Below are 15,158 nucleotides of genomic sequence, written 5' to 3' on the forward strand. Positions count from 1 at the left end.
GCCTTTTACATAGTTACTTGCTTTAAAACAAGCATGTGAAGTACTTTTGGCTCCATTCTACACAAAAAGTAACTGAGGAATTTAAGTTTGCTTAAAAACACAGGGTAAAAAAAGAGCCAGAATTAAAAATCAAGTCATCATTATTAAATATAGTTATCATATAAGCTAAAATTCCATTTCTAGGATATGGTAATTTCATTTGAATACAAATGAAAGCATATGTTCACATAAAAATATATATATATATATATATACTAAAGTTCAAGACAGTATTATTCAGCCAAAATGTGGAAATCAACCAAATGCCCATTGGAGGACAAATGGATAAACAAAATGTGATTTCTACATACAAGGAATTCAATATTATTCAGCTGCAAAAAGGAAAGAAGGACTGATATACACTACAATACGGACAAAGGCAATGCCAAAGAATGCTCAAATTACTGCACAATTGTACTCATCTCACCTGCTACTAAAGTAATGCTCAAAATTCTCCAAGCCAGGCTTCAGCAATATGTGAACCGTGAACTTCCAGGTGTTCAAGCTGGTTTTAGAAATGGCAGAGGAACCAGAGATCAAATTGCCAACATCCGTTGGATCACTGAAAAAGCAAGAGAGTTCCAGAAAAACATTGATTTCTGCTTATTGACTATGCCAAAGCCTTTGACTGCGTGAATCACAATAACCTGTGGAAAATTCTGAAAGAAATGGGACTACCAGACCACCTGACCTGCCTGTTGAGAAATCTGTATGCAGGTCAGGAAGCAACAGTTAGAACTGGACATGGAACAACAGACTGGCTCCAAGTAGGAAAAGGAGTATGTCAAGGCTGTATATTGTCACCCTGCTTCCTGAGAAACTCTGGACTGGAGGAAGCACAAGCTGAAATCAAGATTGCCAGGAGAAATATCAATAACCTCAGATATGCAGATGACACCACCCTTATGTAAGAAAGCAAAGAAGAACTAAAGAGTCTCTAGTTGAATGTGAAAGAAGAGAGTAAAAAAGTTGGCTTAAAACTCAACATTCAGAAAACTAAGATCATGGCATCCGGTCCCATCACTTCATGGCAAAAGATAGGGAAACAGTGGCTGACTTTATTTTTTTGGGCTCCAAAATCACTGCAGATGGGTGACTGCAGCCATGAAATTAAAAGATGCTTACTCCTTGGAAGGAAAGTTATGACTAACCTAGACAGCATGTTAAAAAGCAGAGACATTACTTTATCAACAAAGGTCCATCTGGTCAAGGTTATGGTTTTCCCAGTGGTCATGTATGGATGTGAGTTGGACTAGAAAGAAAGCTGAGTGCCGAAGAATTGATGCTTTTGAACTGTGTTGTTGGATAAGACTCTTGAGAGTCCCTTGGACTTCAGGGAGATCCAACCAGTCCATTCTAATGGAGATCAGCCCTGAGTGTTCATTGGAAGGACTGGTGATGAAGCTGAAACTCCAATACTTTGGCCACCTGATGCGAAGAACTGACTCATTTGAAAAGACCCTGATGTTGGGAAAGATTGAAGGCAGGAGGAGAAGGGGACGACAGAGGATGAGATGGTTGGATGGCATCACTGACTCAAAGGACATGAGTTTAAGTAAACTCTGGGAGTTGGCGATGGACAGGGGGGCCTGGTGTGCTGCAGTCCACAGGGTCGCAAAGGGTCGGACATGAGTGAGCGACTGAACTGAACTGATGGACAAGCTTTGAAAACACTTTGCTAATTGAAAGAAGCCAATAACAGATTGCATGTGATATATTTCCATTCACATAAAATGTCCCAAACAGGCAAAGCTGCAGAGATAGAGAGTTATCAGTGGTTGCTGTGGGTGAATGGGAAGTAGGTGTGAGGTGGGGAAAGTAAAGCTAATGAGTAACAACTTCCAAAAAAAAGTCTGGTTCAAGATTTGAACTTTCAGCTCCTGGTCTAAGCTATATTTCTTGACCCCCAAAACCTGCTATCTAGAGTTTCTTGCTCCGTATACTTGAATAGTATAAAATACATTTAGTTTTGATATGCACAGGGGTGGGAAAGTGAGGTGAAAATAGTCTCTTCAAGGAAACTGGCTTCATGAGTCTCAATTATAAATGGATGTGTGACATGTTGTATAAAGTTTCAACATCTATTTGCTTTGAATATTCTTGTATCTTTCCTTACTGTAGATCAAGTCTAGCATTGTCCTGTCGCTACTGAACATCACAGAAAAAGAAGGGATTAAAATATCAGAGTAGGGTATTCCAGAACAGGTTCATTACATTGTTGCTCTGTTTAACTAATTTCACCTATCAACAAAGTGGTCAACTAGGACTCCAAACTTTATTTCTCAGGAAGCTGTGAAAAATTAATAAACAGAAACATCAATTAAATAGAGTTGGGAGACCAGAAAGGAGCTCTCACACCCTGCAGAGATAACACAGCCTTCTTCTTTCGTCAAAAAAAAATCTCACCATTAGTTTCTGATATTGACCAATAAACAGATGTGAAGAGGGACCTCTGCTGACTCTTTACTATTAAGTACTAAGTGAATTGGAGGCCTGTACTCAGGGCGTTAGGCTATCATATTTTTTAAACTTACCAAGACACTGGGCTCTTTGATAGTAATAGTGTCAGATTGGTTGTAAACCACCCTCTCATCATTACCACAGGCCACTGTCATTGACCCGGGATTTCTCAGGTTCTGGTGAGTAGCTATCAATCAGAAATAATACGGTGAAAAGTTAAAAAAAAAACACGTCATACACCCTCTATTTGTCCCTGTTTTCTAAGAAGTGGATTTCATTCCTCAGGCCTCAATTTCAAAGCTCTTAGAAGCTTTTATTTGGAAGTCTAATTATATCTATAGCAATTATCATAATTTAAAAAAATTTTCCACAACTGCATTTCCTAATAAATAAATCTTCAAATTCTCCTGTCATTCTTACCCACCAGGTGGTGCTACCTACATTTCCTAAAGACTCAATTTCTGAATTAACCTTTTACAGTAGGTTCAATTCTCTGTGTTAATATTCAAATTTGCAAACTTCTGTTATTCAAGACTTATAATAAAGTAAGAAATTTTGTAAATGGAACCCAGTTGTAGTTGAAAACCTGGTTGCAACACATTCAGATGTTTACCTTTGAAGTCACTCTTGTATATTTAAACCAGAAGTAAGGCCAAAGTTTAAGGGCAAGCTGTGGTGATAGAAACCATGCAACTAGCAGACTCCACTCTTCCACTTGTGTGATGCCTTATTCGTGACAGGTGTAAGAGCAGATGTCTTCTCATTCCATTAACACTGCTTCACTATAAAACATACACGATATTACCTACAATGATCTTAGAATATAACTTAACCTTTAATAAACTGCTAAAAATCTTAAAGTATTCTTCCTTGATCACAATATGTAAAGCAGTCTCTAAAACAAGGGCAACAGTATTTATCCTGAATTTAAAGGCAACTCTGGAAATGAAGGAGCTGAAGTTAGGAGGAGGCAGGATGCTGAATATCTGAATTATGTTCAAAGGAGGAAGCAGACTGCACCTATTTGCTCTCCTGCATTTCCTGGTCACTTTTGTGAATGAGTCCAAAGAACTAGTTCTGACCAGCAAGATACTAATGGACATAAGTGTATTATTTGAAACACCTTTGCAAGTGGCTTGTTTCCCTCCTCCCCTAGCAGAATATCTGAGGAAGTTGCATGCTCAAGCTGGAGCAGCTACAGCAGGGTGGCAGCTCCTCTGGCCTGTCTCTGAATGATCGTGTGGCACAGAAAGTCAGCCAACTCATATGGGAGATGTAGTGTGGACAAAAAATAAACTTGTGTTAAACTCAGATTTTGGGGTTGATTGTCATCTTTGAGCACATGCCCAGATAGTTTCAGCTTTCAGCAAATATGCTCTGCTCTCTTACATCATTCCTAACCAATGCATGACTCTAATCCATTTCAGATTATTTACCTTTGGGGCTCTTTTTAGGGCCCCTAAATCTAATCAACTTAGATTTTGAGTTGATCTGTACTCATCTGTATTACACATCAGGAAGACCCCTGGAGAAGGAAACGGAAACCCACTCCAGTATTCTTGCCTGGAGAATCCCATAGACAGAGGAGCCTGGCAGGCCATGGTCCATAGGGTCGCAGGGAGCCGGACACCACTGAAGTGACTAATCACGCACTAAGCATGTATCTGTATTACATATTGTGTTGGAATCCTTAACTTTAATTCTTCATTTTCTTCTCTGTGCAAGGATTAACCCAAAATAATTTCAAGAAAAGGAATTTTAGTTTGACCTTGGTAGATAGAATTGGTTGAAATCCCAATGAGTTCATTTTATAATTTGTGTCACATAATCTTGGTGAGCATCAGTTATCTCTTTTCTAAACAGGATCGAAAAGAGTATCAATCTTAGAAGTTTGATGTGAGGGTTGGTTAAATTAGATAATAAATATATTTTGAGTACTTTTAAAAGTAAATAATATAATTTTCTTTTTGACTTTTCTGAACTCATGATTTTACCTTGGTGTTAAGAGAGTTTCCATCTGTGCAGGCTGAATCTAAAGTTTGCTATATGAGGAATACAAATAGAATAAATTAAAATTCTGCTTCTGACATACATTTGATCGTTCAATAAGATGACAACCTTATAAACTTGTAGGACTCAGCTTAGCAGTTCATCAGTAATGGTGAGATCTTAGCCCTTCGACCTGTGACAACAGCCAAGCCCTCTCTAGGGTAAAATTCACCAGTTTCAAATGAAGGGTAATTCTGGGAAGAAGAGAAGAGTAAGAGGGTGAAGAGAGAGGATGTCTCTCCATATTTTTCCCTCTCTGGGTTGTGGCTCTGGCCTAGATCTGGGCATTCTTTAAGTGAGAGGAACACCAAGAGTGGAGAGGTTCACTTTCACCCTCTACTCTCCATCTGAGGCTCTGGGAGGAAGCAAACACACGCGCGGTCATATCCCAACCTGAGAATGAACCAAGGGCAGTAGGAGGAATGCCTGGATCTTCAGGTTTCCTGTGTTGCCTTTTAGCTTATATAGGATAAACTGACCCCAAGAAATTGAACATCAGGCTGGAGAGCTTTCAGCAGCATCCTGATGGAGTAAGAAATTCCACTGAAACCAGAAGAGGCAAAGGACATGACACTCAAGACCCCTGATCTTTCCCTGCTGAGATCAGGTTGTGTAAGCTGCTCCCACATTATTGTTCAAGTGCTCAGTCATGTCTGGCTCTTTGACACCCCACGGACTGCAGCACAACAGGCTTCCCTGTCCTTCATTGTCTCCTGGAGTTTGCTGAAACTCACGTCCATTGAGTCAATGATGTCATCCAACTATCTCATACTCTGTCCTCCCCTTATCCTCCTGCCCCAAACTTTCCCAGCATCAGGGTCTTTTCCAGTGAGTTGGCTCTTTGCATCAGGTAGCCAAAGTATTGGAGTTTCAGCTTCAATATCAGTCCTTCCAATGAATATTCAGGGCTGACTTCCTTTGGGATTGACTGGTTTGATTTCCTTGCTGTCCAAGGGACTCTCAAAAGTCTTCTCCAGCACCACAGTTTGAAAGCATCAATTCTCCGGCGCTCAGCTTTCTTTATGGTCCAACTCACACATCCCTACGTGACTACTGGAAAAATGATATCTTTGACTATACGGACCTTTGTGGACAAAGTCATGCCTCTGCTTTTTGATATGCTGTCTAGATTTGTCATACCTTTCCTTCCAAGGAGAAAGCATCGTTTAATTTCCTGGCTAGAGTCACTGTCCACAGAGATTTTGAAACCCAAGAAAATAAGGTTTGTCACTGTTTCCATCGTTTCCCCATCTATTTGCCATGTAGTGATGGGACTGGATGCTATGATTTTTTGAATGTTGAGTTTTAAACCAGCTTTTTCACTCTCCTCTTTCACTTTCATCAAGAGGCTCTTTAGTTCCTCTTCACTTTCTGCCATAAGGGTTGTGCCATCTGCATATCTGAGGTTCTTGATATTTCTCCAGCTTGTGCTTCATCTAGCTTGGCATTTTGCATGAGGTACTCTGCATGTAAGTTAAATAAGCAGGGTTATTAAATAAGCAATATACAGCCTTGACGTACTCCTTTCCCAATGTTGAATCAGTCGTGGATGTTCCATATCCAGTTCTAACTGTTGCTTCTTGACCTGCATACGGATTTCTCAGGAGGCAGGTCAGGTGGTCTGGTATTCCCATCTCTTTAAGAATTTTCCACAGTTTGTCATGATCTGCACAGTCAAAGGCTTTCAGTTCAGTCAGTTCAGTTCAATCGCTCAGTCGTGTCCGACTCTTTGAGACCCCATGAATCACAGCACGCCAGGCCTCCCTGTTCATCACCAACTCCCCGAGTTCACTCAAACTCATGTCCATGGAGTCGGTGATGCCATCCAGCCATCTCATTTTCTGTCGTCCCCTTCTCCTCCTGCCCCCAATCCCGCCCAGTATCAGACTCTTTTCCAGTGAGTCAACTTGTCACATGAGGTGGCCAAAGTATTGAAGTTTCAGCTTTAGCATCAGTCCCTCCAATGAACACCCAGAATTGATCTCCTTTAGAATGGACTGGTTGGATCTCCTTGTAGTCCAAGGGACTCTCAAGAGTCTTCTCCAGCACCATAGTTCAAAAGCATCAATTCTTCGGCAATCAACTTTCTTCACAGTCCAACTCTCACATCCATACGTGACCACGGGAAAACCATAGCCCTGACTAGATGGACCTTGGTTGGCAAAGTAATGTCTCTGCTTTTTCACATGCTATCTAGGTTGGTCATAACTTTCCTTCCAAGGAGTAAGCGTCTTTTAATTTCCTGGCTGAAATCAGCAACTGCAGTGATTTTGGAGCCCCCAAAAATAAAGTCTGACACTGTTTCCACTGTTTTCCCACCTATTTCCCATGAAGTGATGGGACCATATGCCATGATCTTCGTTTTGTGAATGTTGAGCTTCAAGCCAAACTTTTCACTTTCCTCTTTTATTTTCATCAAGAGGCTTTTTAGTTCCTCTTCACTTTCTGCCATAAGGGTGGTGTCATCTGCATATCTGAGGTTATTGATATTTCTCCTGGCAATCTTGATTCCAGCTTGTGCTTCTTCCAGCCCAGCGTTCCTCATGATGTACTCTGCATATGAATTAAATAAGCTGGGTGACAATATATAACCTTGATGTGCTCCTTTTCCTATTTGGAACCAGTCTGTTGTTCCATGTCCAGTTCTAACTGTTGCTTCCTGACCTGCATATAGGTTTCTCAAGAGGCAGGTCAGGTGTTCTGGTATTCCCATCTCTTTCAGAATGTTCCACAGTTTATTGTGATCCACACAGTCAAAGGCTTTGGCATAGTCAATGAAGCAGAAATAGATGTTTTTCTGGAACTCTCTTGCTTTCTCCATGATCCAGCAGATGTTGGCAATTTAATCTCTGGTTCCTCTGCTTTTTCTAAATCCAGCCTGTGCATTTGGAAGTTCTTGGTTCATGTATTGTTGAAGTCTAGCTTGAAGGATTTCGAGTATTACCTTGCTAGCATGTGAGATGAGTGCAGTTGTGTAGTAGTTTGAACATTCTCTGGCATTGCTTTTCTTTGGGACTCGAATGAAAGCTGACATTTTTCAGTCCTGTGACCACTGCTGAGTTTTCCAAATTTGCTGACATATTGAGTGTAGCACTATGCTGCTGCTAAGTCACTTCAGTCGTGTCCAACTCTGTGTGACCCCAGAGATGGCAGCCCACCAGGTTCCCCCATCCCTGGGATTCTCCAGGCAAGAACACTGGAGTGGGTTGCCATTAGCAGCACGTTATTTTAGGATTTGAAGTAGCTCAACTGGATTTCCATCACCTCCACTAGCTTTGTTCATTGTATTGCTTCCTAAGGCCCACTTGACTTTACACTCCAGGATGTACCCCTGCATGAAAGGACATCATCCTTAGGAAAGAGACAGAAAAAAGAAGGAGACCAGATAAGACTTTTACTCTATAGAAAAAAAACATACCTTAAAAGATGTTGGATCAGATTAATTTTAATGGAACTGGCTAGTTAAAGTTTTTCCTATTCAGATGTAGGGGATTCAAATTGAAAACCAAAGTATTTGTAGACAAAGCAATTACATTTTATGTAATTTACTTAAGATAATAAGTACATTCATAAATAAACATATATATGCATATGTGTAAAATGTATATATTGTATTTGTGAAATGTATGTAATATATATTACATAGTATGACTTAAAATTATGAGCTTCCTCTTCACATAAAATAATGAACACAGTACTCAAAATAAGTGCTTAGTAATTTTTCCCTTTTCTTTTATTTCTACATCTAATCCAGCAGGAAATCTTGTTGGCTTTCTTGTTAAATATGTGTTGAATGTTTCTTTCTCCCTTTCTTCATATATAAATTTAATGAAAACCAATTGGATTTCTGCATTTAACTTCCTAATAGTTCCCCATCCATTCTGTATTTCCCCCAGAAGTCAATGTAATCTTTTAAAAACATAAAAGTAATCCTGTCAATTCCTTGCTTAAAACCCTTTGGTGACTTTCCATTGATCTGGGAATAAAATCAAAACCCTTCACTTCATCAGTAAAGCCCTGCATGGGTTGTTCTCTGCCTGCCTCTCTAACTTCATCTTTCACCACTCTCCTTCTCCCTCCCACAGCTCAGACCATACAGGACGCTGCTATTTCTCAGTCATGTTCCTTGTGTCTGGAATTCTCTTTCTCTAGATCTTTGCAAGACTGGCTGCCTCACAGTCCACAGATCTCATCTCCAATACCTCTTCAGACTTTCCTGACTATCCTTCTCATTCTTTATCAAATGTTTATCTCCATCATAACATTTATCACGATCCATAGCTATTTTCATTTTTAAATTCTGCTTGCCTGTTTATTGTCAGCAAGCTATAAGCTCTGTGGGGGCAGAAATCCTGTCTATTCACTGTTGTTTCTTTGTAATCCAGTACCATTAGCTGTACGCAGAAAAGTTCAAGAAATATTTCCTGAAAGGAAGAAGAAGGAAAGAAAAAAGAACAGAAGAAAGAAATAAAGTAAGGGAGGGAGCCAGGAAGGAAGGAAGGAAAGATGTGGGTAACAAATGAATGCTCCCAAGGCCAAATCATTAATAAAGTTCATTATGATGAATATAATAGATATTAACCTATTTTCTGCTATATAATTCAATAACAGACCACTTATTATTTATAACAAAATTAGCATAGATGTTTTCTACAATCATTGTGTAATCTGAACTAATTTCACAGGAAATTTTTATTAATCTTGGTTATTAAATTGTTTTACCAAATTTGAAATGCAGTTCACTGTGTACTATAGTTCTGCTGCTGCTGCTGCTGCTGCTAAGTCACTTCAGTCATGTCTGACTCTGTGTGACCCCATAGATGGAAGCCCACCAGGCTCCCTCTTCCCTGGGATTCTCCAGGCAAGAACACTGGAGTGGGTTGACATTTCCTTCTCCAATGTGTGAAAGTGAAAAGTGAAAGTGAAGTCGCTCAGTCATATCTGACCCTTAGCGACCCCAAGGACTGCAGCCTACCAGGATCCTCCATAGTCATAAAATATTTCCAGCTTCTTTCCTTCAGGTAAATGGTCCCTGTTTTGGTTGCGTGGGGCCATGTATTAGTTCTAGCTAAGGGGTAATGAGTTGTAATGGAAGTGGTGTGTGTCTTTCCCAAACTGGAGCAGCAAATAATTACATATACAAATTCTTTCAAAGATTTCCTTCCCTTCTAGGTGTTACCACGTCCTGGTGGAAGGGGTCAGGGTGTGGCAGGGATGTTCAAGTGGGATGGGAAATGGGTAACCTATGTCTGATTCATGTTGATGGTTGGTATAAACCAACACAATACTGTAAAGCAATTATCCTTCGATTAAAAAGAAATGAATTTAAAAAATAACAGTGGAAATGAGAAAACCTAAGGGAGACTCAGAAGTCTAGGATTTAGAGGAGGTGGTCAGGATAGGGCTCACTGGGAGAGGGAAGAACAGGCGAAGTCTTGAGGGACGTGTGGGACTGATTCCAGCAGATTTGTGAGGGAAGAGCCCTTCAAGCTGGAAAGGGATTCTCAACATTTTGGTCTTGGGTCTCTTTTACACTCTTCAAGTTTGTTGAGCTTTTGTTCTGTAGTTGACATTTTACATCCCATGAAAGGGTCCTTGAAACTTACAGAGATTCCTGGGGCATCCCTTGAGAATTGCTGCTGGAGTGAAGGCTCTGAGGAAGACACTTGATGGGTCTGTTGTAATGACTCCAAGAGTGCCCATGTGCCTAGAGAGTGATCCTGGCGAGAGTCAGGAGAGAAAGTCAGAGAGGTAGGTAACTGTGGCCCAATCATGTAGAGCCTTCTAGGATCATAAAAAACCTTAAGTTTTACACTGAGGCACATGGGACATCACTGAAGAGCTTTGAGCACAGTAGGGGTATCATCTGACCTAAGGTTGTAAGAGGGCACTGTGGTTACCATGTTGCAACTAGACTGGAGAATGCAGAAGTGGAAGTTGGCAGACTTGTAAAAGACTTAGTCATTCAGAGATGAGGGATCCACGTTTATCAGTTAACTCTAAATATATAAGTAGGCTAATTTCAAACTCCCTTCATATTGTTAAAGTGCTGCCACTTCTCTTTGACTGATTCACATTCAATGTATTCTCTTCTCTTCCTTTCCATCACAGCCTTACATAAAGATGCTATTTCTTAACTGCACATTTCCTGTGACGTTTTTATTAAAAGGCAAGAAAAAAATCACTTATTTTCTTCGCTCCATTTTAGCTAACATTTTTAATTCCTTACTCTTTTATCAGCAAATTCTTTTCTCTAGATATTTGGAAACACAATACTTTGAAAGGGAATTATGAATCTTTTTGTTACCATTTTTAATTTATTCATTTCAGCTCCATGTTTTCGTTCTTTGTTTTGATGACACATTTATCTATAATGAATGTCTTGCATCTTAAATCTGGTTTTCCTTGACTTCAATTCCAATATGAATTTTTTTCTGAACACATTTTTTTTTTGGTACACAAATTCCTTATAAAGTAAAAATAGAAGTTTGTTTTCTTTTGGTACTTAAAAAGTCAAAAAAGTCTATCACCTGTATTATTTAATTAGTTTGCAATCACTCTGTTTCTCTACATTAAAAAAATTCCTTCTAGTGTAATACTCATCCATTTTAAATCTCAATGTTATTTTGAAACATAATTTATTAGCCAGCATTGTTTTCTATGTGTATTTAATTCTCTTGAAGAATAAGTTTCACATTTTCCTTTACCCACCACTCATAACCTGTCCCTTGTTGGCTCATGAGGATGTGGTGAGTTTAGGCATTTACTTATATCATTTCTCATTCAGTTTTTTTTTTTCATATTGAAGTATTAGAAAAAAATTGTATTAAACCTTCAAAAATATTTTAAAACTTTAAAAAAATTGAGGAATAATTGACATACAGCATTATATTAGTATCAGGTGTACAGCATAATGATTTGACATTGACTATATTGCCAGATGGTGTCCATCTTAAGTCTAGTTAACTATTTGTTGCCACACAAGGAAAGTTATGACCAACCTAGACAGCATATTAAAAAGCAGAGACATTACTTTGCCAGCCAAGATAGTCTAGTCAAGGCTATGGTTTTTCCTGTGGTCTGGATGTGAGAGTTGGACTGTGAAGAAAGCTGATCACCAAAGACTTGATGCTTTTGAACTGTGGTATTGGAGAAGACTCTTGAGAGTCCCTTGGACTGCAAGGAGATCCAACCAGTCCATTCTAAAGGAGATCAATCCTGGGTGTTCATTGCAAGGATTGATGCTGAAGCTGAAACTCCAATACTTTGGCCACCTCATGCGAAGAGTTGACTCATTGGAAAACAGTCTGATGCTGGGAAGGATTGGGGGTAGGAGGAGAAGGGGATGACAGAGAATGAGATGGCTGGATGGCATCACCGACTCGATGAACATGAGTTTGAGTGAGCTCCGGGAGTTGGTGATGGACAGGGAGGCCTGGCGTGCTGTGATTCATGGGGTTGCAGAGAGTCCGACACGACTGAGTGAATGAACTGAACTGAACTGAACTGATTGTTTTCAAAAATTTTTCTTGTGATAACTTCTATGGTTTAATCTCTTAACAACTTTCAGTTATGCAGTACAGTGTTGTTAAGTATGGTCACTGTGTACATTACAGTCCCATGGATTATTTATTTCATGACAGGCAGTTTGTACCTTCTGGCTCCCTTTACGCATTTCTCCCACTTCCTCCCTCCCACCGCCCAGTCTGGCAACCACCTCTCTGTTCTCTTCGTCTATTACCTTGGCCTTTCTTAGATTCCTCATTCAAGTGAGCTTCTATTATATTCGACTTTCTCTGTCTGATTTATTTTACTTGATGTAATCCCCTCAAGATCCATCCATGTTGTTGCAAATGGCAAGATTTCACTTTGTATAGATAGCTAAATAATATTTCATTGTATATACATATGTTTGTGTGTATCACATTACTTGAGCCATTTATCCATTAACGGGCATTTATGTTGTTTCCATATCTTGGCTATTGCAAATAACACTTCAATGAACATGGGAGTGCGTATATCTTTTCAAGTTAGGTGTTTTTGTTTTCTTTACATAAATACACAGAAATGGAATTGCTGTATCATGTGATAGTCCTAGTTTTAATTTTTTAGTAAACTCTATACTGCTTTCCATAGTGGCTACACCAGTTTACACTTCCATATTTAGTATCCAAGCTCCCTTTTCAACATCTCCTCCCTTGTCAACACTTGCTATTTCTTATCTTTTAAATAATAGTCATTCTAACAGGTGTCAGGTTTCATTGTTAGTTTGATTTTCATTTCCTAATGATTTGTGATATTGAGCATCTTTTCGTGTACCTAATGGTCTTCTTAATGTCTACTTTGTAAAATGTTTATTTAGCTCCTCTGCCTCTTTTAAAATCAGATTGTTTGTTTTTTTGTCACTGAGTTGTGTGAGTTCTTTACGTATTTTGTATATTAACCATTGATCCAGTATACGATTTGCAAATATTTTCTCTCATTTAGTAGGTTACCTTTTAATTTTGTTGATAATTTCCTTTGCTGTGCAGAAGCTTTAGTTTGATGTAGTTCTACTTGTTTATTTTTGCATTTGTTGCCTTTATTTTTAGTATCAAATCCCCAAGAGTCATTGCCAAGATAGATGTCAAGAAGCTTACTACTTATGTTTTCTTTTAGAAGTTTTATGGTTTCAAGTCTTTAGTCCATTCTGAGATAATTTTTGTGTGTAGTATAAGATAGTGGTCCAATTTCATTCCTTTGCATGTGGCTGTTTGGTTTTCCCAACACCATTTATTGAAGAGATTATCCTTTCTCCACTGTATATTCTTGACTCCTTTCTCATAAAGTAATTAACTATATGTGTATGGGCTTATTTCTGGGTACTCTAATCTGTTCCATCAATTTATGTCTCTAAAAAAATTATTTCTTAAATTTAAGTGGAATTGAGTGGGGTTGGGGTAGTTTGGTAGTTAATCCAGAAAAGGAATTTTGATGTATTCTATATAAATGGACCTTAGCATTCTCTTAAAAATAGATGAAATAGTTCAGTGTGCTCATTAACTTGAACCAAAGATTATATGAAGACTTTCCTCTCATGAGGAGAAAGAGTGAAAAAGTACAAATTGGTTTATTGAAGATAACTAACAATTCTCTAGTTAAATTTTAATATATGAAAAACCTTACTCTTATTTTGAAGTTGTTAAATTCACATAAATAAAGCTAATAAATGAAATTGTATCAACTGATGTCACAAATTTTATTGTTTTGATTTTACATTTTTTGTAATTTCATATTCTTCCAATTTGTAAGCTAATTACAAAGTACTTTGAAACTTTTTTCCTTTGTTTTACTCAGGCAGTGTCTTCTCCCTCTTGCTCCCCAAAGGAAGAGAAGAATGACCATCAATGGCAAATGGCAGTTGCAGAACCAACACCAAAAAGAAGCTTCACACTCAGGAGGGAACACTAAGCTTACTAGGGTTTTGGGTGCTCTTCATATTCAGAGAAACTTCTTTCATAATGAGCTATAGAAATGATCCCTGAAAACATAGTCTGAAATTTCTGTTGGTGGTGCAGATACTTCTTGACCTATAGAGGTTTGATGATTTTTCAACTTTACGTGAGGCAAAAGCAGTATTCATCCAATGGAAACCGTACTGCAGATTTTTAATTCTGATATTCTCCCGGGGCTAGTGATTTGTCCTACTTCCTCTCTTGTGATGCTGGACAGCTGCAATGCCACAGCTTCCAGTCGACCACACAATCACAGGAGTAAACAACTCATACATTTACCACCATTCTGCCCCCATACAAACATTCTGTTTTTTTCTTTTCCTTCCTTCTGAGATAAAATTTATTTATCTCAATAAATTTCATGAGATATTCAGCATTTTATTATAAAGTAGTTTGTGTTAGTTGATTTTGCCAAATGTACATGTTCTGAGTATATTTAAGACAGGCTGCACTAAGCTATGGTGTTCAGTACATTTCAGTTTTAGTTCAGTCCCTCAGTCATGTCTGACTCTTTGTGACCCCATAGACTGGAGCACACCAGGCTTCCCTGTCCATCACCAACTCCTGGAACTTGCTCAACTCAAGTCCATCGAGTCAGTGATGACCTCCAACCATCTCATCCTCTGTTGTCCCCTTCTCCTCCTGCCTTCAACCTTTCCCAGCATCAGGGTCATTTCCAATGAGTCAGCTCTTTGCATCAGGTGGCCAAAGTATTGAAACTTCAGCTTTACCATCAGTCCTTCCAAAGAATATTCTCCAACACCACAGTTCAAAAACATCAATTCTTCAGCGCTCAGTTTTCTTTATGGTCCAACTCTCACATCCATACATGACTACTGGAAAAACCATAGTTTTGACTAGATGAACCTTTGTTGGCAAAGTTGTGTCTCTGCTTTTAATATGGTGTCTAGATTGGTCATAGCTTTTCTTCCAAGGAGCAAGTGTCTTTTAATTTCATGACTGCAATCACCCTCTGCAGTGATTTTGGAGCCCCAAAAAGATAAAGTCTGTCACTGTTTCCTCACTTACTTGCCATGAAGTGGTGGGACCAGATGCCATGATCTTCATTTTTTGAATAATGAGTTTTAAACCAGCTTTTCACTCTCCTCTTTCATT

The 15,158-nt window shown here is 38.9% G+C and overlaps 1 non-coding gene across 1 annotated transcript; it reads right to left on the reverse strand.

Moving 5' to 3' along the window:
• Nucleotides 1-13,878: 13,878 nt before the first annotated feature.
• On the reverse strand, nt 13,879-14,084 carry LOC129552870 (small nucleolar RNA U3). Its single transcript, XR_008685353.2, has one exon. It is a non-coding gene; the product is annotated as a small nucleolar RNA U3 (small nucleolar RNA).
• Between the last annotated feature and the right edge of the window lie 1,074 nt (nt 14,085-15,158).

The sequence above is a fragment of the Moschus berezovskii genome, chromosome 3 (assembly GCF_049115385.1).
Source record: "Moschus berezovskii isolate FMDL1 chromosome 3, NW_MosBer_1.0, whole genome shotgun sequence".
Lineage (NCBI taxonomy): Eukaryota > Metazoa > Chordata > Mammalia > Artiodactyla > Moschidae > Moschus > Moschus berezovskii.